At 43.2% G+C, this 22,217-nt stretch overlaps 1 protein-coding gene and 1 long non-coding RNA gene across 9 annotated transcripts in view; one reads left to right on the forward strand and one right to left on the reverse strand.

Annotated features, from left to right (window-relative positions):
* ST3GAL3 (ST3 beta-galactoside alpha-2,3-sialyltransferase 3) overlaps window positions 1-22,217 on the forward strand; it is a 192,548-nt gene that overhangs the window by 48,199 nt on the left and 122,132 nt on the right. The window lies entirely within an intron of this gene.
* Window positions 7,532-12,325, reverse strand: LOC131809660 (uncharacterized). The gene is made up of 4 exons (XR_009345246.1): window positions 11,411-12,325; window positions 11,145-11,299; window positions 9,789-9,907; window positions 7,532-7,736 (listed from the first exon to the last, which is right to left on the reverse strand). It is a non-coding gene; the product is annotated as an uncharacterized LOC131809660 (long non-coding RNA).

Genomic DNA, 22,217 nt, shown 5'->3' on the forward strand with positions numbered 1-22,217 from the left:
TGAGGCATCAGCTTCTCCACCTGCCGTCCCCAGCCTCCACTTTGCCCTGGCTCCCTCCCTTTGGGCAATCAGCATCCACACAAAAATGGATGACACATTCTGTATCCAAAATGAGTTGTGAACGGGCCTGCCACAAACAGACTGACTGGTTTAGAAAACATGAATTAGAGACCTTTTTTCATGTACTGCGAAATAGATTCTTGGAAATCACCATTTATATTTAAATAAGTGAGACTGGGTCTTTTGGGAAACAACTTTTGATGCAGTAAGCTCTAAATTAGACCAGAACACGGGAATCAGAGTTTTTCATAAAACTGTGTGTGTGTCTGTGTGTTTGAGATTTATTTGAAGATAAAATAAGGCTCATATTAGAAAGCACACCTATAGTTCCATCATTCAGAGGCAATTCAAGGTGATTTTTGTTGTATTTTCTTCCCGAACTGCTTCTTGTGTCCCAAACGGTTTTCCTTGTTGTATATAATTAATCACATTGGCAGATAGATATGTTTTTTTTTAAAGTTTTCCATTATAGTCTGCTTCTCCTGCTCCCTCTGCCTCTCTCACCAGTTTGTGCGCTCTTTCTCTCTCATAAATAAATAAATAAACCTTAAAAAAGATTTTATTTATTTATTTGAGAGAACATGAGTTGCAGGAGGGGGTGTCAGGTCGGGGGGGCAGTGCTGAGGAGAGGAACAGTGAGGAACAGACTCCCTGCCGAGCAGGTTGCCCCACACCTCGCAGGCTTTGTCCCAGGACATGGAGATCCTGACCTGAGCCAAAGTCAGACACTTAATTGACTGAGCCATGCAGGTGCCCCCAGATCACTTTATTAATGGATTATTTTTACAGATTCATTTATTTGAGAGAGTGCACACACATGTGCACATGTACACCTGCAGGAGGCTGGGAGGGGGAGAGAGTGGTTAGGGAGAGGGAGAGAATCTCCAGCAGACTCCCCTGTGCTTGCGGGGTCCATCATGGGCCTTGATCTTGGGACCCTGAGATGATGACCTGAGCTGGAATCAGGAGTTGGAGGCTTAACTGACTGAGCCACCCAGGCACCCCTGGATGAGTTTCTTAATTGGGTGGTGAATGTTCTCAGTAGGAACACGGAAGTGAAGAAGGAAGAAGGGAAGCCTCTTGAGCGTTGTAAGCACAGTGACTTCTCAATGATCTCAGTCCCTAGGCTCACATCTGACCCACCTCTGGTGGCTGGAATTTTGGTTCCCAGGTGACAGTCAGCCTGTGAGGGTTTTGTTTTTTTTTTCCTTTCCCTCAAGGAGTGGAGAGATTCTGGCCCAGCCTTCTAGGGAATCTTAGTGTTTTCTGACCAAGGTTACTACATGCTCTGGTCTCAGGGCTTCGGTTCTGACCCATTGTTAATCCTTCTTATTTGTTTCACATCAACTTTCTGCTTTGGAAAAATTACAAAAAAAAAAAAAACAGTAAAAGTTGAAAGTACAGCACAGTAAGCATCAGGATCCTCTCAACTAGATTTTCTAGTTAGCATTTTTATGTTTTGCCATATTTGTTCTGTCTCTGTAGACAGACACATTTTTTCTGTACTGTTTGAAAGTAAGTTGCAGAGTTTTTATTTTTAAGACTTCATTTTTTCAGAGGAGTTTTGGGTTCATAGCAAAAGATATTTCCCATAAACGCTCTGCCCCCACACTCGCACAGCCTCCCCCACTGTCAATACCACCATCTCCATTTGTTAACAGTCGATGAACCTGCAATGACGTGCCAGTGTCACCCAAAGCCCGTAATTTACAGTAGGGTTTACTCTTGATGTCAACACTGTGTGTGGCTTTGGATAAATGTATGATGACATGTATCCTTTATATTACTATACAGAACAGTTTCACTGCCCTGGAAATCCTTTGTGCTCTACCTGTTCATCTCTCCCTTTCCCCAACCTGTGGAAAATGCTGATCCTTTTACTGACTCCATAGTCTTGCCTGTTCCAGAAGGTCATATAGTTGGAATCACAGAGATTGCGGCCTTTTCAGATTGGCTTTTTTCATTACGCAATATTCGTTTAAGGCGGGGCGCCTGGGTGACTCCGTGGGTTAAAGCCTCTGCCTTTGGCTCAGGTCATGATCTCAGAGTCGTGGGATCGAGCCCCACAATGGGCTCCCTGCTCAGCAGGGAACCTGCTTCCTCCTCTCTCTCTGCCTGCCTCTCTGCCTACTTGTGATCTCTGTCTGTCAAATAAATAAATAAATTTTTTAAAAAAATACTCATTTAAGGCTCTTCTGTGTCTTTTCATGACTTGATAGATTATTTCTTTTTAGCACTTGATAATATTCCACTGTCTGGATCTACCACAGTTCATTTAACCACTAAAGGACATGTTAGTTGCTTCCAAGTTTTGGCAGTTAGGAATAAAGCTGCTGTAAACATCTGTGTGCAGGGTTTTGTTTTGTGGACATAAGTTTTCAAGCCCTTTGGGTAAATGCCAAAGAATATGATTGTTGGAGTGTACAGTAGAGTATGTTTAGTTTTTTTTTTTTAAAGGTTTTATTTATTTATTTGACACAGAGAGAGAGATCACAAGGAGGCAGAGAGGCAGAGAGGGAAAGAGAGGCAGGCTCCCCGCTGAGCAGAGAGCCTGATGTAGGGCTCGATCCCAGAACCCTGAGATCATGACCTGAGCTGAAGGCAGAGGCTTAACCCACTAAGCTACCCAGGCACCCCGAGTATGTTTAGTTTTGTAAGAAACTGCCAGACCGTCTTCCAGAATGGCTGTACCACCTTGCATTTCTGCCAGTAGTGAATGAGAGCTCCTGTCACTCCACATCCTTGTCCGTATTTGTGGTGTCATCGGTGTTCTGGATTTTGGCCATTCTGATAGGCATGTACTGTATGTCATTGCTGTTTTATTTAATTTGCATTTCTCTATTGGCATACGGTATGGAACATCTTTTTTTTTTAAGTTTTTACTTTTTTATTTTATTTAATTTATTTTAATTAGACTCCACACCCAACATGGGGCTTGAGCTCACAACCCTGAGGTCAGGGGTGACATGCTCTGCCAACCGAGCCAACTAGGTGCTCTGTGAAACATCTTTTTATATGTTTATTTGTCATCCATATATCCTGTTTGGTGAGGACTCTATTAAGGTCTTCAGCCTACTTTTTAATTAGGTTGTCTGTGTTCTTATTATTGAGTTTTAAAAGTTCTTTGTATATTTTGGATCATTGTCCTTTATCAGATTTGTCTTTTACAATTATTTTCTCCCAAACGGTGCTTGTCTTTTCATTCTCTCTCTTTTTTTTAAAAGATTTTATTTATTTATCAGAGAGAGAGAGAGAACACAAGCAGGCAGAGTGGCAGGCAGAGGCAGAGAGAGAAGCAGGCTCCCTGCTGAGCAAGGAGCCTGACTCAGGACTCGATCCCAGGACCCCGGAATCATGACCTGATCCAGAAGGCAGCGGCTTAACCGACTAAGCCACCCAGGCGTCCCGTCTTTTTATTCTCTTTATGGAGCAGAAGTTTTTCATTTTAATGAGGTCTAGTATAACAGTTCTTTCTTTCCTGAATCACATCTTTGGCACTGTATCTAACAAGTCCTTGCCAAGGGGTGCCTGGGTGGCTCAGTGGGTTAAAACCTCTGCCTTCGGCCCAGGTCATGATCCCAGGGTCCTGGGATCGAGCCCCACATCGGGCTTTCTGCTCAGCGGGGAGCCTGCTTCTCCCCTCTTTCTCTGCCTGCCTCTCTGCCTACTTGTGATCTCTGTCAAATAAATAAGTAAAATCGTAAAAAAATTTTTTTTTAAATTAAAAAAAAAAGTCCCTGCCAAACCCAAGGTCATCTAGATTTTTCCTCTGTCTTCTAACACTGTTAGAGCTTTCTGTTTTATACGTAGGTCTGTGATCCACTTTGAGGTTTTTTTTTTTTTTTTAATTTATTCATTTGACAGACAGAGATCTCTACCTAGATTCTTTTTTTTTTTTTTTTTGCAAGTGGATGTCCGGTTGTTCCAGCATCACTTGTTGAAACAGCTGCCTTTCTCAGAGATTCGTTGACTATATATATATATAATCAATCTATCTGTCTGTTTCTGGGCTCTCTATTCCATTGATCTGTTTGTCTCGTCTTTGGCCAGTACTACACTGTCTCGATGACTATAGTGTTATGGTAAGTGTTGAAGTTAGGAATGCCAGTCCCCCTACTTTGTTCTGTGGTATTGTGTTGCCAGTTCTGGGTCTTTTACCTCTCCATAGAAACTTTAGAATCAGTTGGTCAGTATTCATAAAATCACTTGCTGGGATTTTTATTGGGATTGCCTTGAATCTATATTGGTCAGGTTTAGAAGAACTAACATCTTGGTAATATTTAGTCTTCTTATGGAATGTGGGATGTCTCCATTTTTTTAGTTCTTTGTTGATTTCATTCATCTGAGATTACATTGTCCCTCATATAGATCTTGTATTTTGTTAGATTTAAACCCAAGTATTTCATTTTGGGGGGGTACTAATGTAAATGGTATTAAATTTCAAATTCCGTTTTTTCTTTTTCTTTTTTTATTTATTTGACAGAGAGAGATCACAAGTAGGCAGAGCAGCAGGCAGAGAGAGGGGGAGGCAGGCTCCCTGCTGAGCAGAGAGCCCGATGTGGGGCTCGATCCCAGGACCCCAAGATCATGACCTGAACTGAAGGCAGAGGCTTAACCCACTGTGCCCCCCAGGCACCCCTCAAATTCCATTTGTTCAATGCTAGTATATTGGAGTGATTGACTTTTATGTATTAATATTGTATCTTGCTAAAATTGCCTATTAGTTCTAGGAGTTTTTTGTCAATATTTTCAGATTTTCTACATAGACAGCCGTGTCATCTGTGAACAAAGACAGTTTTATGTCTTCCTTCCCTATCAGTTTATCTTATTTCTTTGTTTTTGTTTCTGTTTTTTTTTTCTCATTGCATTAGCTTGGACTTCCAGTACAATGTTGAAAAGGAATGGTGAGAGGGGCCATCCTTGCCTTGTTCCTGATCTTAGTGGGAAAACTTTCAGTTTCTCACCATTAAGTGATATTAGCAGTGGGTTGTTTGTAGATATACCCTATCAAGTTCAGAACGTTCTGTTCATTTCTTAGTTTACTGAGAGTTTTTATCATGATTGGGTGCTAGATTGTGTCAATGCTTTTTCTGCAACTATTGATGTAATCTTGTGCTTTTTTTTCTTTATTAACCTGTTGATGTTGATGTATTATGTTAACTGATTTTCAAAAATCAAGTCAGCTTTGTGTACCTGGGATAAATCCACTTGGTTGTGGTATGTAATTCTTTTAATTCATTGCTGGATTCAATTTTCTAATATTTTGTTGAGGATTTTTATGTCTATATGTTCATGAGAGATACTGGTCTGTAGTTTTCTTTTCCTGTAATGTCTTTGTCCCATTTTGCTATTAGGGTAATGCCAGCTTTTTAGAATGAGTGAGGAGACATTCCCTCTGCTTCTGTCTTCTGGAAGATATAGTAAAGAATTGGTTTAATGTCTTAAATGGTTGGTAGAATTCACCAGTGAACCCATCTGGGCCTGGTGGTTTCTGTTTTGGAAGGTGGTTAATTATTTATTTAACTTCTTTTTTTTTTTTTTTTTTTTTTTTTTTTTAAAGATTTTATTTATTTATTTGACAGAGAGAAATCACAAGTAGGCAGAGAGGCAGGCAGAGAGAGAGAGGAGGAAGCAGGCTCCCCGCTGAGCAGAGAGCCCGATGCGGGACTCGATCCCAGGACCCTGAGATCATAACCTGAGCCGAAGGCAGCGGCTTAACCACTGAGCCACCCAGGCGCCCCTATTTAACTTCTTTAATAGAGACAGGCCTGTTCAGATTGTCGATTTCTTCTTGTGTGAGTTTGGGCATATTGTGTCTCCAAGGAATTAGTCCGTCTCATCTAGGTTGTCAGCTTTGTGGGCTTAGAGTTGTTCATAGTATTCCCTTACTTGAAAGTAATTTGCAGAGTTTTTTTTGATATTTCACTTGCATTTCCTAAAGACAAGGTTATTATGGGACTCCTGAGTGGCTCAGTTGGTTAAGCATCCAGCTCTTGATTTTGGCTCAGGTAATGATCAAGGTTGTGAGATCAAGCCCCTGCTTAAGATTCTCTGCCCCCTCCAACAAACAAACAGACAAACCCCAAACCAAAGATATTCTACATAGCCACAATACCAGTATCACACTAAGAATATTGACTTATTAATTCCCCTATTAACTTCTTCTTCTTCTTTTTTTTTTTTTTTTAGATTTTATTTATGCAAGAGAGAGAGAGCATGAGCAGGGTTAGGGGCTGAGGGAGAGGAAGAGGGAGAAGCAGACTCTTTGCTGAGTGGGGAGCCCGATGTGGGGCTGGACCCCAGGACATTTAACCAACTGAGCCACCCAGACACCCCTCGTACTAATTTCTTGATAATGAACTTACTAACCACAAGGGGGAAAAACTGGTCTGAGGGCCAGTACCTTAACCAGATGATCAAATTTAGCAACACCAATATGAGAATCTGACATTATATGCCTTCTAATGTGGTGCAGTAGTAAATATCTATCATCTACAGAGTGTTTATGTCAAAAATGTTCAACCCGAATCTAATATTGAGGACATACTCAGACAAATCCAACATGTAGGATGTGCTACAAGTCAGCTGACCTAGACTTTTTGGGGAAAAAAAGGTCAGTGACATGAGTAAACAAAAATGGAGGAGGTGAGCTGTTCCTAAGTTAGAGAGGTTTAGGAGACAATACAGCCACATGCAATGGATGAACTTTAATTGGAACCCAGATGTGAGCAGAAAGGTCATAGAAGACATGGGGGTGACAGTTGGTTAAATCTTACTATGTGCTATATGTGATGACACCGAGTCCTTGTTACCAGGCAGAACTGTTAGAAGTTGTGGTGATTCCACTTCTGACTTGGTTTTTTTCTTTTGATGTTTTTATTCTTGTTTCACTGACCAAATGGGGCCATATAGCTTATAATATATTTTAATAAGAATCAAAGCTGTTTTCTCTGCCATTCCCTTGTGGAGAGTTTTGCAGTGGATGTTTCCAGAAGACTGCACCTTGCTGTAAGTGCAAATATGTGGGCCACAGAGTGACCTCCTTTCTCTGTCAGTCTCAGGACCTTTGTGTTGCTGATCATGAACTGGAATTTTTAGGTTAGGGGCCAGAGACAGGACTAGAGTAATAAAGCCCTGTAGGAAGTACGAAAACCCTGCACGGAGGCGGACATTATTCCTCCCTCTGAGGGAGGCGGAACCAAGCATCCTGTGGATATTTGGAAACAGACTTCTAAAAATCTGTAGTAACTCTATGACAGTGTTCAGTCCTTTCCTTTGTAGTGAAAATGGACGTGATAAGATTTTTGTTTCCTCAAGATTCCCTGTTTCCAGATCCCTTTCCACATCATTTGTTCAGTCCTTTTTTTAAATCATTCAGCAAATATTTATTAAGTGTCTGCTGTGTGCCAGGTACTGTGCTAAGTGAAGAGTATGGTGATAAGACTACACGAGTCACCTGGAGGTGTTTTTTTTTTTTTTTTTAAAGATTTTATTTATTTATTTGACAGAGAGACAGTGAGAGAGAGCATGAGTAAGGAGAAGGTCAGAGGGAGAAGCAGACTCCCCATGGAGCTGGGAGCCCGATGCGGGACTCGATTCCGGGACTCCGGGATCATGACTTGAGCCGAAGGCAGTCGTCCTAGCCACCTAGGCGTCCCTCATCTGGAGTTTTTTGTCTGTGTAGGGAAACCAACATTAAACACAAGTCAATACTCAGTTCTTCTGTAGTAAAGGCTGCAAAGGAAAGGTAGAGCAGCTCTAAGAGAATAACAGGAAGACTGTCCCAGCCTGTGTTAGCTCAGCGTGTAGCTCTAAAGATGTCCGCCCTTCTGTCTCCAACTTCTGCCTCTGGTACACCCAGTCCCTGTCTGCTTGATTCCTTACCTTCTCTTCCCTCGTTTTAGAGTGAGAACTGGCTCAAGTATCTGTGAGTCCTTCGGATATCCGTTTACAAAGCTAATTCATTACCGTGCTTAATTTAAAAGAAACGTTCTTCTCTATTACCTATTACTCTGTCTGCCTATTTTTCAAGAGAGGCTGGAAATCTAGATTTTTTATGTGAAATCTTCTGACTCATAAATGTTAACGAATTCAAAAATTTTCATACACTTTGTGCACTCCAATTGCAGTATCTGCTTAAGGGGACAAAAGTTCAGGTACAGGAGGATTCTGGGTCAAAAGATTAGGCAAAATTCCCTTCCTCTTGTCTAGTCCTAAGTAAAAAAAATAAAGTTACTGAATAAGAGATTCAGAATACTAAGGAAAGAAACCAAAAGAGGGTTTTATTTATTTATTTTTAAAGATTTTATTTATTTGACAGAGATCACAAGTAGGCAGAGAGGCAGGAAGAGAGAGAGGAGGAAGCAGGCTCCCTGCTTAGCAGAGAGCCCGATGTTGGGCTCGATCCCAGGACCCTGGGATCATGACCTGAGCCGAAGACTTTAACGCGCTGAGCTACCCAGGCACCCCCAAAAGAGGGTTTTATTTTTATTTATTTATTTATTTATTTATTAAAAGATTTTATTATTTTATTTGACAGACAGAGATCACAAGTAGGCAGAGAGGCAGGCAGAGAGAGAGGAGGAAGCAGGCTCTCCGCTGAGCAGAGAGTCCGACGCGGGGCTCAGTCCCAGCACCCTGGGATCATGACCTGAGCCGAAGGCAGAGGCTTTAACCCACTGAGCCACCCAGGCGCCCCCAAAAGAGGGTTTTAAAAACCAGGTCCTTTTTATGCTTTCCTCAGGATAATAATTAAGTAAGAAGTAATGATTACGTTCACTGATTCCCTAGCTCTCTGCTGGGGTTTCTTTCCTGCCTTCATTAAAAAAAAAAAAAAAAAAATCCAAACAGTAAAGTTCCCTGTGTTCAGAGGAGCAGACAAAGTCAATTTGTTCATGGTTAGTCTCCAAAACCACAGAGGTCCATGTTTCCCTGGAGGGAACATGATGTGCCCTGCTTTCTCCTCCCCCTTTCTTTAGGTAGCAGCTTTCTCGAAATGTAATTGATATATGCTATCGCCCACCCATTGAAAGTATACAATCACACGTTTCTTAGTGTATTCAGAGTGTGCAGACATCACTATGGTGAGTTTTTGAACATTTTCCTTATTTTAGAAAGGAACCCTGTACCCAGGTGCAGTCACACTCCCCTTTCCCCCAACCTTTCCTAGCCCTAGGCAGCTACTAATCTACTTTCTATCACAATAGATTTGCCCATTTGGGACATTTCGTTTAAATGGAATCATACAGTATGTGGTCTTTTGTGACCAGCTTTCACTTCGTATGATGTTTCAAGATTCATCCATGTCGAAGCCTGGAACAATACTTTATTCCGTTTTACAGTGAAATGATACTCCACTGTGTGGATATTCTGCATTTTGTTCATCCATTTATCAGTTAATGGGCATTTAGGTTGCTTCCACTTCTTGGCTATTGTGAATAATAGCTTGTGAACATTAATGTTCAGGTGTTTGTGTGAACATAAAATTCTCTTGGTTGCTGAGTCATACAGTAACTATATTTAACCTACTGAGGGGGTGTCCAACTGACTCAGTGGGAAGAACCCTGCCACTTGATTTCAGGGTCATGAATTCGAGCCCTGCATTGGGTGTAGAGATTACTTACATAAATTAAAAAAAAAAAAAAACTTAAAAAACAAAACAAAACAAAAACCTACTGAGGAAATCCCAGACTCTTTTCCAGAGCTACTTCACCATTTTATATTCTTACCCGTGATGTATTCCATTTCTCCCCTACCCTCCACTCTTTGTACTTAAGATGAACGATGTGATGGCAACCAGTTATTAGCTCTTCACTTCTCAGCTGAGGATATGCAGTGCCTATCCTCCCTTTTAAAATATATATATATATATATATATATATATATATATATATATATTATGAAGTCATAGATACATAAAATTTCTCATGAAAAAATATAAAGACTTGGTTGAGCAACCTTTTATTTTATTTCCTCCCTTTGCCTTAACTAAGTTATCTTTGGAGAACAGAATGGCACCATACTCTTAATTAATTAATTAATTTTAAAGAATTTATTTTTTAAAATAATCTCCACACCCAACACAGGACTTGAACTCATGATCCCAAGATCAGGAGTCACACACTCCACTCACTGAGCCTGCCAGGCACCCCAAGTACCATACCCCATTTTTTTTTTAATTATTTATTTACTGTCCAAGAGAGTATTTCAGGCAGACTCCCTGCTGAGCAGGGAGCCCAGCTTGGCACTCTGCCCCATGACCCTGAGATCACGACCTGAGCTGAAATTAAGAGGCATGCTCAACCGACTGAGCTACCCAGGAGCCCCAGTACTGTAGTACTATAGTCTTAATGACAGCCTACCCAGATAAAGCATAGAATGTCATGGCAAATGACTTAAAAGTCTGATCCTGTGTGGGGGTCTCTGGCATATGTGAATAGTAAAGGCCCTGTTCTCACAGAAATGTGTCTCTTTTTTTATTATTTGGATTTCTAAAAAGTTAGATTTTATTTTATTTTATTTTATTTTTTTTTAAAGATTTTACTTATTTATTTGACAGAAATCACAAGTAGGCAGAGAGAGAGGAGGAAGGAGGAAGCAGGCTCCCTGCTGAGCATAGAGTCCCATGCTGGGCTCAATCCCACCTTGAGATCATGACCTGAGCCGAAGGCAGAGGTCTTAACCCACCCAGCCACCCAGCCGCCCCTTAGATTTTATTTTAAAGCAAATCCTAAACATTATGTCATTTTACCATAAAATATTTAAGTAAACATCTCTGAGAGAAGAACTTTTTAAAATAGAGCCATCATACTATTACCTCACATTAACCTAATTCCGTAATGTCTTCTGACACGTGATCCATGCTCAGATGTCTGTAATTATCTTAGAGATGCCTTTTCATAGTTGTTGTTGTTTTAATCTGGGTCCAAATAAGGTCCACACATTTGGTTGTATTGTCTTTTAATTACCTTTATTCTAAACTGATTATTTATCCACATATGATTTATCAAAAATAATCACAAAATAACACAAGACAGTATCTAGTAAGGCGTTAAGTAAGTAGGATGTGGTCAAGTATGAGTCACCTAGATTTCGAATAGACTTCATTGGCTCTGTTGGTCGAGACGTGACAAATAGGTCAGAGAACCAGAGCAGCTAGATTAGAAGCCCCATTCCGACCGCTGTAGGCTGTGTAATCCTGTGCAAGTTAGTTCAGGGTTTGTTCTTAGTAAAGTTGTACCTGTGCGTGATTCAGAAAAAACAGTTCTGCAAGGCTTGTTACCAACAAAAATGAACAAGAAAAAAAGCACCCCCCCCCCCGCCCCGTTATGGCTACTACTTGATTTCCTACCTTTAGGAGGCATCCAGTTTCAACTCCTCCAAGTAATTTGTTTGGTATTTACCGCCAGATCTCTAAATAACATACTTCTACTGTCAGTTGTTCTAGTTTGGGCATTACCTGTTGACATTCTACAGTGGACGGTAGAGATTTAGTACTCCGTCGCGCTCACTGCTTCCTCACCACAGACAGGAAGTCCGTCCTCCCATCCTTCCGCATTCAGTCATATACCGTGACCATGAAATGCTCTTCATAGATGACAGCATTACTGTTTTTTCATTGCGCTTTTCACTGCGCAAGTCAATTAACAGTCTTGCCTTCTGTTTCGCCAGTTTTCTGTGAATTTACACTGATTCAATCCCAAACTCTTCCTCAGTTGTATGGATCTGTTCTCCAGACATTCAGATGCGGCAGGTGGTCTGTCAGTTTCATTTCTTGAATAAAATCTCTCTAGAGGAGCCTTCTGACGGGACGCGGCTCTGGACTGTTTGCTCTTGATCCCTGCTGCAGGGCTGTGGTCTGGGAGTCACCCTCTACCATTATCCTCTTCTGGTATCTCTTGTTTCCTCAATCCCGTGCTTTTGTTTTATTGTTTTCATTTTCTTCTTCATTTAGTGGAACACATCCTCTAATAATTTCCTGAGAAAGGATGCCTGAGAGGCACATTTTTCCGACCTTGCCTGTATGGAAGTGTCTTTATTCTAAACTCATACTTAATTGACAATCACGCTGGATGTAGAATTCTTGGTTAGAAATTGTTTTCCCTCAGGGACGTCCGTGTGGCTCAGTCCGTGAAGCATCTGGCTTCTTCAGCTCAGATTGTGATCTTGGGGTCCTGGGATTAAACTCCAGGTCATACTGCACTCAGTGGGGGAGTCTGCCTGACCCTCTCCTTGTCCCTCTCCCTCTGCCCCTCCTGTTAATCATGCTCGCTCTCAAATAAAATCTAAAATATATATACATATACATATATACATATTATATATATATATATTTTTCCCCCTTAGTATTTTGAAGATATTGCCCCACTGCATTCTAGGCTTTCAGTATTCCCGTTGAGGGGTCTTATGTCATTCTGATTTATTTATTATTTGCATAAAACCTGTTGTCCTCTCTGGAAATTTGAGTGTTCTGAAATTCCATGATGCTGTACCTTGGTGGAGGGTTATTTTCATATTGTTCTGTACGCTCAGAGGTCCCTTCAAGCTAAAAAGAAACTCAAGCCCTTTAATTATGGAGAACTTTATTGAATCATTTCTTTGCATATTTTCTCCCTTCATTTTTTTTTCTTATTTTCTCTTCCTAGAGTGCCTATATTCAGAAGTCATGTCTCCTAGACTGGTCCTCTGATTTATTAATTTTTTTAAAGGTTTTATTTATTTATTTGACAGAGAGCAATCACAAGGAGTCAGAGAAGCAGGCAGAGAGGGGGCGGGGGAAGCAGGCTCCACGCTGAGCAGAGAGCCTAATGCAAGGTTCTATCCCAGGACCCTGAGATCATGACCTGAGCTGAAGGCAGAGGCTTAACCTACTGAGCCACCCAGGCATCCCCTGGTCCTCTGATTTAAAAAGAGTATTTTTCTCGCCTGTTTTCCATCTGTCCTTTGCTCTACATTCTGAGAGATTTCCTCAACTTATTTTTCAATCTTTTCATTTCTCCTATCATGTTTTAATTTTCAAGAGATATTATTTTCTTTTTATTAAATGTATGTTTTTGAAAAATTGATGTTTTACTTGTTTTGTGAAGTTTCTTCTCTCTGGGGATTTTGATGATTTTCTTCCCCCGAGTTTTCATCTTTATGTGTACTTTCTGTTTTTCCACACTGCATTTATTTTCCAGTTGTTTTGGTCTCTGTCTTTACACTGGATACTTTTTTCTAATACCTTGTGATCTCAGCCCATCCTTAAGAGTGTTGTGTCTTGGGATGCCTGGGTGGCTCAGTTGGTTAAGCGGCTGCCTTCGGCTCGGGTCATGATCCCAGCGTCCTGGGATCGAGTCCCACATCAGGCTCCTTGCTTGGCGGGGAGCCTGCTTCTCCCTCTGCCTCTGCCTGCCACTCTGTCTGCCTGTGCTTGCTCTCGCTTCTCTCTCTATGACAAATAAATAAATAAAATCTTTAAAAAAAAAAAAAAGAGTGTTGTGTCTTGTTTTTAGTACTGCTTGCCCTCCCACTTCAGTGATAGGGCGCTCAATGGTTGAGCCTTTGGGGGGGTTCTCTGGGGGCATTTCAGGTTGTATGTCAGTTTTCCCTACTTCTAGTATAGGATTTAGCTTTGTGGGGAGTTTGCTGAGCCACAGCCTCCTGTTCACCTGCTTTCCAGCTTCAGAACCTTTACTGCTGGTGTCCCGTCTCCTATTTTCTTGGTCTTTGCGTCCTTCTGCTTTCCAACAATCTTCGATATCACCCAGAGGGGTTTGGAAGGGAGTGCAGGTATGTATGTGCGTCCTTGAAATCAGAGTGCAGCAAACGAGAGTTCCTGCCCTGTATCCAGCCCTTTCCTCTTTTGAGGGCACCAGACTAAAGCTATCCTGCGTGTGTGCGGTTCCAGACCTCATCCAGCGCCTCTCTCTGTTTCTGCGCATGCCTGGTTCTGTGGCTTCTGTTGCGCACGTGGGTTTGTAAGCAGAGCCACCCTCCTGCCCCGCCCCCACTGCCCCGCCCCTCCCATCCCCCAAGAGGGCAGCGCATAGTAGAATTCCAGCAACTCCCAGACTGCCTGGTCTCCCTGTGGGTGCTGATGCCCCAGGGGGGTGGCCCTCCCCTGATCCTCAGCCAAGTGCCTTTTGTCTCCTGGATGATACAGCACACACTTTCTCAATGTCATGGTGACTCACTTTTTAAAAATAGTCTTTGATGTGTCAAAGCCTTTTCTGAAAGTCTACACAGATTGTATTGACGAGTTCCCTTTTAGTCACATGCATTTTTACCTCCTGAAAGGAACCCTAATATATTAATTAGGTATGATTTTAGCTTCCTGAAACCACACACCCCTCACTTTCCACGCTTCAGTGCCTCTGCTAAGCTGTTCCCACCCTACCAGCACAGCCTGTCCTATAAGGTCATCTCAAGCTAGGTCAACACCACCGCCTCCCTGGTTTACTAGGTTCTCCCAGCACAAACTCTCCCTCTTGCATCTGAACCATAGCAACTGCTCAGTATTCTGCTCGTGGTGGATAGTTCATAAACTCTCCCATGGCAGGGACATGTCCAATCATTTCCTGCAGTCTTTTGAGCTTAGTAAGAACCCTATTACATAGGTTCAGTAGGTTAAACTAATTAAATAAATCTAGGCACCTGGGTGCCTCAGTCGGTTAAGCATCTGCCTTTGGCTAAGGTCATGATCCCAGAGGCCCCGGCATCAAGTCCCACATCAGCCTCCTTGCTCAGTGGGGAGTCTGCTTCTCCTTCTCCCTCTGACCCTCTTCCTGGCTTGTGCTCTCACTTGCTCTCTCTCAGGTAAATAAATAAAAATTTTTAAAAAAGAAACCAAAAAACATTAAAAAAAGGAGTAAATCTAAGAAACTTCTTGAAATAAGTCTACTGTGTTTACTGTATTAATTCAGAGCTGATTCTGCCCTCTGACCATTGTATGGAAAAGGTTCCTACTGAGGTTACAGATGTCTTCCCAGTGAATAATTCTGCTGTATCTTTTCATCCATCAGCTTCTTCCACCTCTTTCCACATTTCCATATTCCTTCTTGTAACCCGTTCTCACCTCCTCTGGCCCCCTCTGTCCTGCTAGTCCTGTCTCTTTGATTATTTCACTGATTCTCTTGCATATATCACATGCCCCTAAATTAGTGGTTGTACTTTATTTTCTGTCCTTGGGCCTTTTTTCTCTGTATCTTCAGGAATCTCATTTACTCAGGTTTTGTTTGTTTGGGATAGGGGAGAGAGGGAAGAAATTGAGGGACCCAGACTAGGTTAGAACCCTTCCCCGAGGATCTAGGCAATGGAGAATCTAGAATAAGAAACAGCCGGGCGCCTGGGTGGCTCAGTGGGTTAAGCCGCTGCCTTTGGCTCAGGTCATGATCTCAGGGTCCTGGGATCGAGTCCCACGTCGGGCTCTCTGCTCAGCAGGGAGCCTGTTTCCCTCTCTCTCTCTCTCTGCCTGCCTCTCCATCTACTTGTGATTTCTCTCTGTCAAATAAATAAATAAAATCTTAAAAAAAAAAAAAAAAAAAAAAAAAGAAACAGCCACGTGGCCATTAAAATATCAGTTCTGCTAACAGACCAGTCAAACCCTCAAGTTGAGGCTCTTCTGTAAAGCTAGATTAGAGGCCACATCTTAGGCCCAAGTTCCAAGTGGGGCTGTATGCTTCTCCTGTGATTCATACCCGTGGGGTGAGTTGTCCTTGGAACAGGTCCAGCCTGGTGTTAGATCTGCACGTTATACCCTGTCATGGGGAAGGCAGAGAGGGTTCTAGGGTATTAAAGGGTGAGGACTGGAAGGTAGAGGAAGTGAGCCCACTCAGACTATAGATGGCATATGTGATGGCATATATGATAGCAAAAGGACATGGAAAGTTGAATCTCAGTTACAGGATAAGCCTCAGAGGAACTGAGGACAAGCTGAACCCTGAGGTCGAGTGGAAATGTGGTCTAGTTGAATGCCACAGACACCGGCACTGGAAGAACATTCTGAATTTAAGACAGCTCTTCAAGATGTCTTGTTGCCCTCAGGGGCAAGGTTGTGGCTTTCACTCTGATCTCTGCCTTGAAGGTGGGCACTTGGACCCAGCATCAAGTCTGGCCCATGGCCTCCCAGTCTTGGCTTCTTTCTCCCCTTGTGTCTGCCCAGCTCTTTGTACTTCCCGGTTCAGGTTGCCCGAAGGTAGACTCTGTGTGCCTCATAGGTGGCTTATGATCAGGGTCGGGTACCCACTGTGGTCCAGTCGTCAATGGCCGGAGGAGAGGCAGGGTCATGGGGTTCACATGAAGGGCACTCCCGATCAGGCAGCAGTCGCCGTCTAGTTTCCCAAGTCCCAGTGTACCTGTAATCCTTCTCCTTCCTCATCTCTGACTCTCATCACCGGTCACTCGTCCTGGAAAGTTTCCCTTCTGGACATCTCTAGCATCCATCCCTTTTCTCTTCCCGTGGCCACTGTCTTGGTTCCGGCCGCCGTGTTCTCTCCTCTGGAATGAGCATTCTCCTTCTTATCGATCTCCCTGTCTTCGGTCTCTCTGCCCTCATCTGTCTTTTACTCCCTTGCCAGAATAGTCAGTTTTGTTCCCACATAGCAGCCAAAGTTTATATTTAAAAAATCAATCAGATCATGTTGCTCTCCTGGTTTGAAGCCGTTGAAATACAGGGAGACTCTTTCTATGGCCTCCTACGTAGGGCCTCCCAAGGATCTGGTTCCTGTCATCCTCTCTGACCTCACTTCACACCCTCCGTGTGTTTTCTGAGCTCTGCGTTCCAGGAACACTGGCCTTTTCTGGTCTTTTTTTTTTTTTTTTTGATTTTATTTATTTATTTGACAGAGAAAGACAGAGTGAGAGAAGGAACACAAGCAGGAAGAGTGGGGGAGAGAGAAACAGGCCTCTTGCTGAGCTGGGGAGCCCGATGCGGGGCTTGAACCCAGGGCTCCGGGATCGTGACCTGAGCCGAAGGCAGACGCTTAACAACTGAGCCACCCGAGTGCCGCTTCTCTCTGGTCCTTAAATGTACTAAAATTGCTAAACTTGCTTTGTCCTTTTTCCTGGAGCTTTTCCCCCTTCATCTTCTCTTGGCTGGCTCCTGTCTTCAGGTCTCAGCCCATAGGTCACCTCCTCAGAGAAGCCTTCCCGAAACACCCCATCCAACGTGGCCTGTACCTCACCGTCAGTCACTGTCACATCACTGAACATTCCTTGTACCACTTACTGCCTGAACTTGTTTTGCTCATTTGTTTACTCATGTTTTTCATCTCCCTGCATAAAACATAAATTCCTTGAGAATAGGAGCAGTCCTGTTCTTTCTTACCGTTGTATCCCTAAGTCTGGTGTGGGAGAGTTGCTTCGCAAATTAGCAAATTAGCAAACAGTGAACTAGCTCCTTCCTTACTCTTATTTCCATCCCTCTGTGTTATGCTTAGCTTTTCATCCCCAACTTTAGGAAGGCATAATTGACAGCACTTGTGTATGTTTAAGGTGTACAGTGTGATAATTGGACATACATCTCTATTTGTGGAGTGATCACCACAATAAAGCAAGTTCGCCCCTCCGTCAACTCACCTAGTTACCTCTGTGTGAGTGCGTGTGCGTGCGTGCATGCGGGCGCGTGTATGTGTGTGCACGTGTGGTGAGAACATTTATGATCCACTCCCAGCAAACATCAAGTGTATAGTACAGGATTGTTAACTGTTGAATGCTTAGCTTCATATGTGTTTTTATTTTACCTGCTTGCAAGCTACTTGAAGGGACAATTTCTTTTTTGATCCATTCTTCCATCTCTAGGGCTTCCACGTGGCAGATAGCAGAAGTTAAGTGTTGAGTGTGTACTGCGACTGCTACCTCATCCCCAAATGTGTGCCTTGTCTGTAGAATTTGAGCTTTGGAAGCCCCTCCGGTGACTGGAAAGACTGGGCTCCATTCTTTCTACTCCTTTTATATTCCTTTTATCCAAAGCTTCAGAAACCAGACACAGGAAACATCTGACCATAATAAAAGACTTCCAGTAAATTCTAGGTTTCCTCCTTGAACAAAGTCGTGCACAGCGACGGTCTGTTGTACCTTGGTCTGGAATTCTGTTTGGTCACTTGCGTAGCACACCACATGGCTGCCTCTGGCCTGTTCTTATCCAGGAACAGCTGGAGCCTGGGCTGTTTGAAATAAAAATGACCTGTTTGTTAGCCGGACAAGAAGAAGTCTGGATATTCTTGCTCAGCGCCTTGCAAAACAAACTTCTTGATTTGTTGAATACCAGGTTTTCGCTTTCGCTGTCCAGTGATTTATGACTAAAATGATCCTCTGTGTCCTTTAGAATAAGCACAAATAACAAGTGACCAAACTGATTTCTCAAGTCTGTGCTTTTTAAGGCTTCCAAGCAAAATCCGTCAAAACTAACGCAAAACATGAAAATGTCACTAACTTCCTTCTGATATTTCTGTCCCCGTCACTCACGTCTTCCGCAGTGCGTACACGTGCTCTTGAGAGCCGTCCGCTACCGCTGGAAGTCATAGCTGCGAAAGCCCTGACTTTTTCTTTCCAGTAAGACGTTCCTCTGCTTCCTGCTTACTCTTTGCATACGTTTATCTGCTTTATTTTTATTTCAGGTACCAATGAACTTGTCCATCTTCCTTGGCTATGAGGCAGAGACTGGCTCTTACTCAGCTCCCTGCCTCTAGTATCTGGCACAGGGCCTGGCACATAATCGGCATTTGATAAATTTGTCGGGGCGTGGAGGGGGGGTGGGGAGAGGGAAGATAAAAAGAATAATAATTTTAAAAAGCCCGGTCTATTTCGGGATTGATGTAGCTGAGGTATATTTAAAATGGCATGATATAAAAGGACAACCTCAGTAACTATAGGAAATAGCTGAACAGCTTATTGGCATGTACAATGGAAAACGAAGACCAGTCAAGAACCTTCCATCCTTTTGTACTGGTACCTCTGAGTTAGAGGTTAAAATCCTACAGGTGGATTAGAGAGTTCTTTTTTTTAAAGATTTTATTTATTTATTTTTCAGATAGAGATAAGTAGGCAGAGAGGCAGGCAGAGAGAGAGAGAGAGGAAGGGAAGCATGCTCCCTGCTGAGCAGAGATCCCCATGAGGGGCTTGATCCCAGGGCCATGGGATCATGACCTGAGCTGAAGGCAGAGGATTTAATCCACTGAGCCACCCAGGCACCCCCTCTTTTTTAGTTTTTTACAAATGATGATGATGGTATAAATAATACATGTCATTGTACAAATTCTGCAAAAACAGAGTAGAAACATAACCCACAATTCTTTCACCCAGAGAAAGCCACTATTAGTATTTCATCTTGCTGCTTTTAGGCTCAGTTAAGTTTTAGTTTGTCTTTTACTTAACTTTTAAGCCTTTCTTCTTGGCTTATGTTGAAAAGTTTAAAAAGAGATTATATCAGGGGCGCTTGGGTGGCTCAGTCATAGGCGCCTGCCTTTGGCTCAGGTTATGATCCCAGGGTTCTGGGATCCAGCCCTGCATCGGGCTCCCCGCTCAGCAGGAAGCCTAATTCTCCCTCTCCCACTCCCCCTGCTTGTGTTCCCTCTCTCGCTGTGTCTCCCTCTGTCAAATAACTAAATAAAAATCTTTAAAAAAGGGGCGCCTGGGTGGCTCAGTGGGTTAAGCCGCTGCCTTCGGCTCAGGTCATCATCCCAGGGTCCTGGGATCGAGCCCCACATCGGGCTCTCTGCTCAGCCGGGAGCCTGCTTCCTCCTCTCTCTCTCTGCCTGCTTGTGATCTCTCTCTGTCAAACAAATAAATAAAATCTTAAAAAAAAAAAAAAAATCTTTAAAAAAGAAAAGAGATGATTTCAGGACTGCTTGAGAGTACAGAGAAGGTAAATTGCAGTTGGAATGGTCCTTGTCAACTGCAGTAAAAATTTGAGATGCTGTTTTTATTGTTGCTCGGGTGGGCAGTCAGTTAGCTGCTCAGGAAGCTGGTCCTAATCTTCCCCAGGTGGCTGCAGCCTCTAACCTAGAAGCTTCGAGGCCATTTTTTGTATTCCCCTTACGCTGATTTGTATACATGCCTTTTTTTTTTTTAAGATTTTATTTATTTATTTGATAGGCAGAGATCACAAGTAGGCAGAGAGGCAGGCAGAGAGAGAGAGGAGGAAGCAGGCTCCCTGCTGAGCAGAGAGCCCGATGCGGGGCTCGATCCCAGGACCCTGAGATCATGACCTGAGCCGAAGGCAGAGGCTTTAACCCACTGAGCCACCCAGGTGCCCCTGTATACATGCTTTTATATTTCTAGGAGGAGGCCACACTTGAACCCCTGACGTTTCACTGTGGAGGGAGATAGGTTGACATAATTGAATGAGAATCTGTATGCAAAATGGATATTCCCCGCCCCCACCCCAGCCCCTGAAATACCACTTAGATCACATCACCTTTGAAAGCAAGCAAGGACATTTACTTACATTTATTCCTTTGTTGAAGAAACCTATTGAGTACTTCCTGTGTGTCAGTCACCCAGCCAGGAATCACTGCCTCAGAATGAAGACACGTTTCTTGTCCTCAGGGAACTTGAAATGCTTAACAGTAAAAGAGGTAACCAGGTGTTATGATAAATGATATAATAATAGTCCAGTGTTGTCCTAAAGAAGAGGGTGAGCAGAACTGACCAGAGAAGGCGTCGAGAGGAAGGGATGATTGGGGCACACGGGGCAGCTCGGTTGGCTAAGTGTCCTGATTCTTGATCTCCGCTCAGGTCTTGATTTCAGGGTCATGAGTTCAAGCCCCACACTGGGCTCCATACTGGGCATGGAGCCTACTTTAAAAAAAGAAAAAAGGAGAGGGGATGATTGAGTGGAATCTTAATGGAAGAGTGGGAGATTTTTGGCATGCAAACAGGCAGTGAGCACAGTATGTCCGATGAGTGAAGACACACTGGTGTATACCCCTGGGGAAGTAGAGGTCGTCTGGCCCATCTGGAATATGAGATGTATTAAAAATGGCAAATGAGGGGGAAATGAGAGAATGAATGTCAGAGCTTGGATTCTGTCTTACAGGCTGCGGGAAGCCTCTGAAGGATTTTAATCAAAAGCAAAGCCACAGTGAGGTATACTTTTCGGAAACATCGTCAGCGGTAGAAAGGGTGGTGGAATGGGGGCCACGTTGGAGGCAGGGGTGTGGTTGGGGGATGTAGAACAGCCCCAGCAAAAGTGGGTAGGCAGATGTCCAGCAAGGCAAATTTATAGAGACAGTAAATGAATCAGTGGTTGCCTGGGGTTGGAGGTAGGAATGGGGCAGGATAAAATGGGCAGGAGGGATCTTTTCAGAGTGATGGAAATGTCAAAAAACTGCATGTGGTGATAGTTGCACAGCTCTGTAAAGTCTCTAAAAAATCCATTGTACATTTAAAATGAGTGAATTTTATAGTATGTAAGTTATACCTCAATAAAGCTCCTTAAATAAAGAAAGAGGGGTTTCTCTTCTGGAAGGGCAGTAGCATTGAGAAAAGACGATGTTTGAACTGTTGATAAAGAAATAGCACTTATGGGATGCCTGGGTGGCTCAGTTGGTTAAGCCGCTGCCTTCGGCTCAGGTCATGATCTCAGCGTCGTGGGATCGAGTCCTACATCGGGCTCCTTGCTCATCAGGAGCCTGCTTCTTCGTTTGCCTCTGACCTGCCACCCTGTCTGCCTGTGCTCACTCTGACAAATAAATAAATAAAATCTTAAAAAAAAAGAAATAGCATTTATGAGAGTTTGACCTTGATTTTGTCTCACAGAGGCAGGGTAGTCATCTGTCGGGTCAGCCAAGTGGCCTTCCTGTGCTTCTGCACGTTTGTAAAATGACCTCAGCCCTATCATCTCCTTGGTAGGTTTCAAAGCATGTAGATCTGTCCTTAACTGGCAGTACGGAGTCTGCTTTCTGATCCTTATCAAAAAGGACCTGTGGTCCGTTCATTTCTCTCTGCTCTGTTATCCAGCAGATGGCTATCAAGTGCTAAGCATTGTGTGGGTAACGGGGCACGGGATCAAGCAGGTACAGTATCTGCCTTCAGGGGACTGATAATCCAGCAGTGGGGACAGACATTACTTAGAGTTAACATAACTGTTGTGTTGGATTTCCTTGTACAGTAAGAAAATGACATCAACTTGAGATCCAAATGGTTGCTGGGGTGGTAGTGGGGCTGTAGACCCCGGT

Source organism: Mustela lutreola, chromosome 10 (assembly GCF_030435805.1).
Source record: "Mustela lutreola isolate mMusLut2 chromosome 10, mMusLut2.pri, whole genome shotgun sequence".
In the NCBI taxonomy this organism is placed as follows: domain Eukaryota; kingdom Metazoa; phylum Chordata; class Mammalia; order Carnivora; family Mustelidae; genus Mustela; species Mustela lutreola.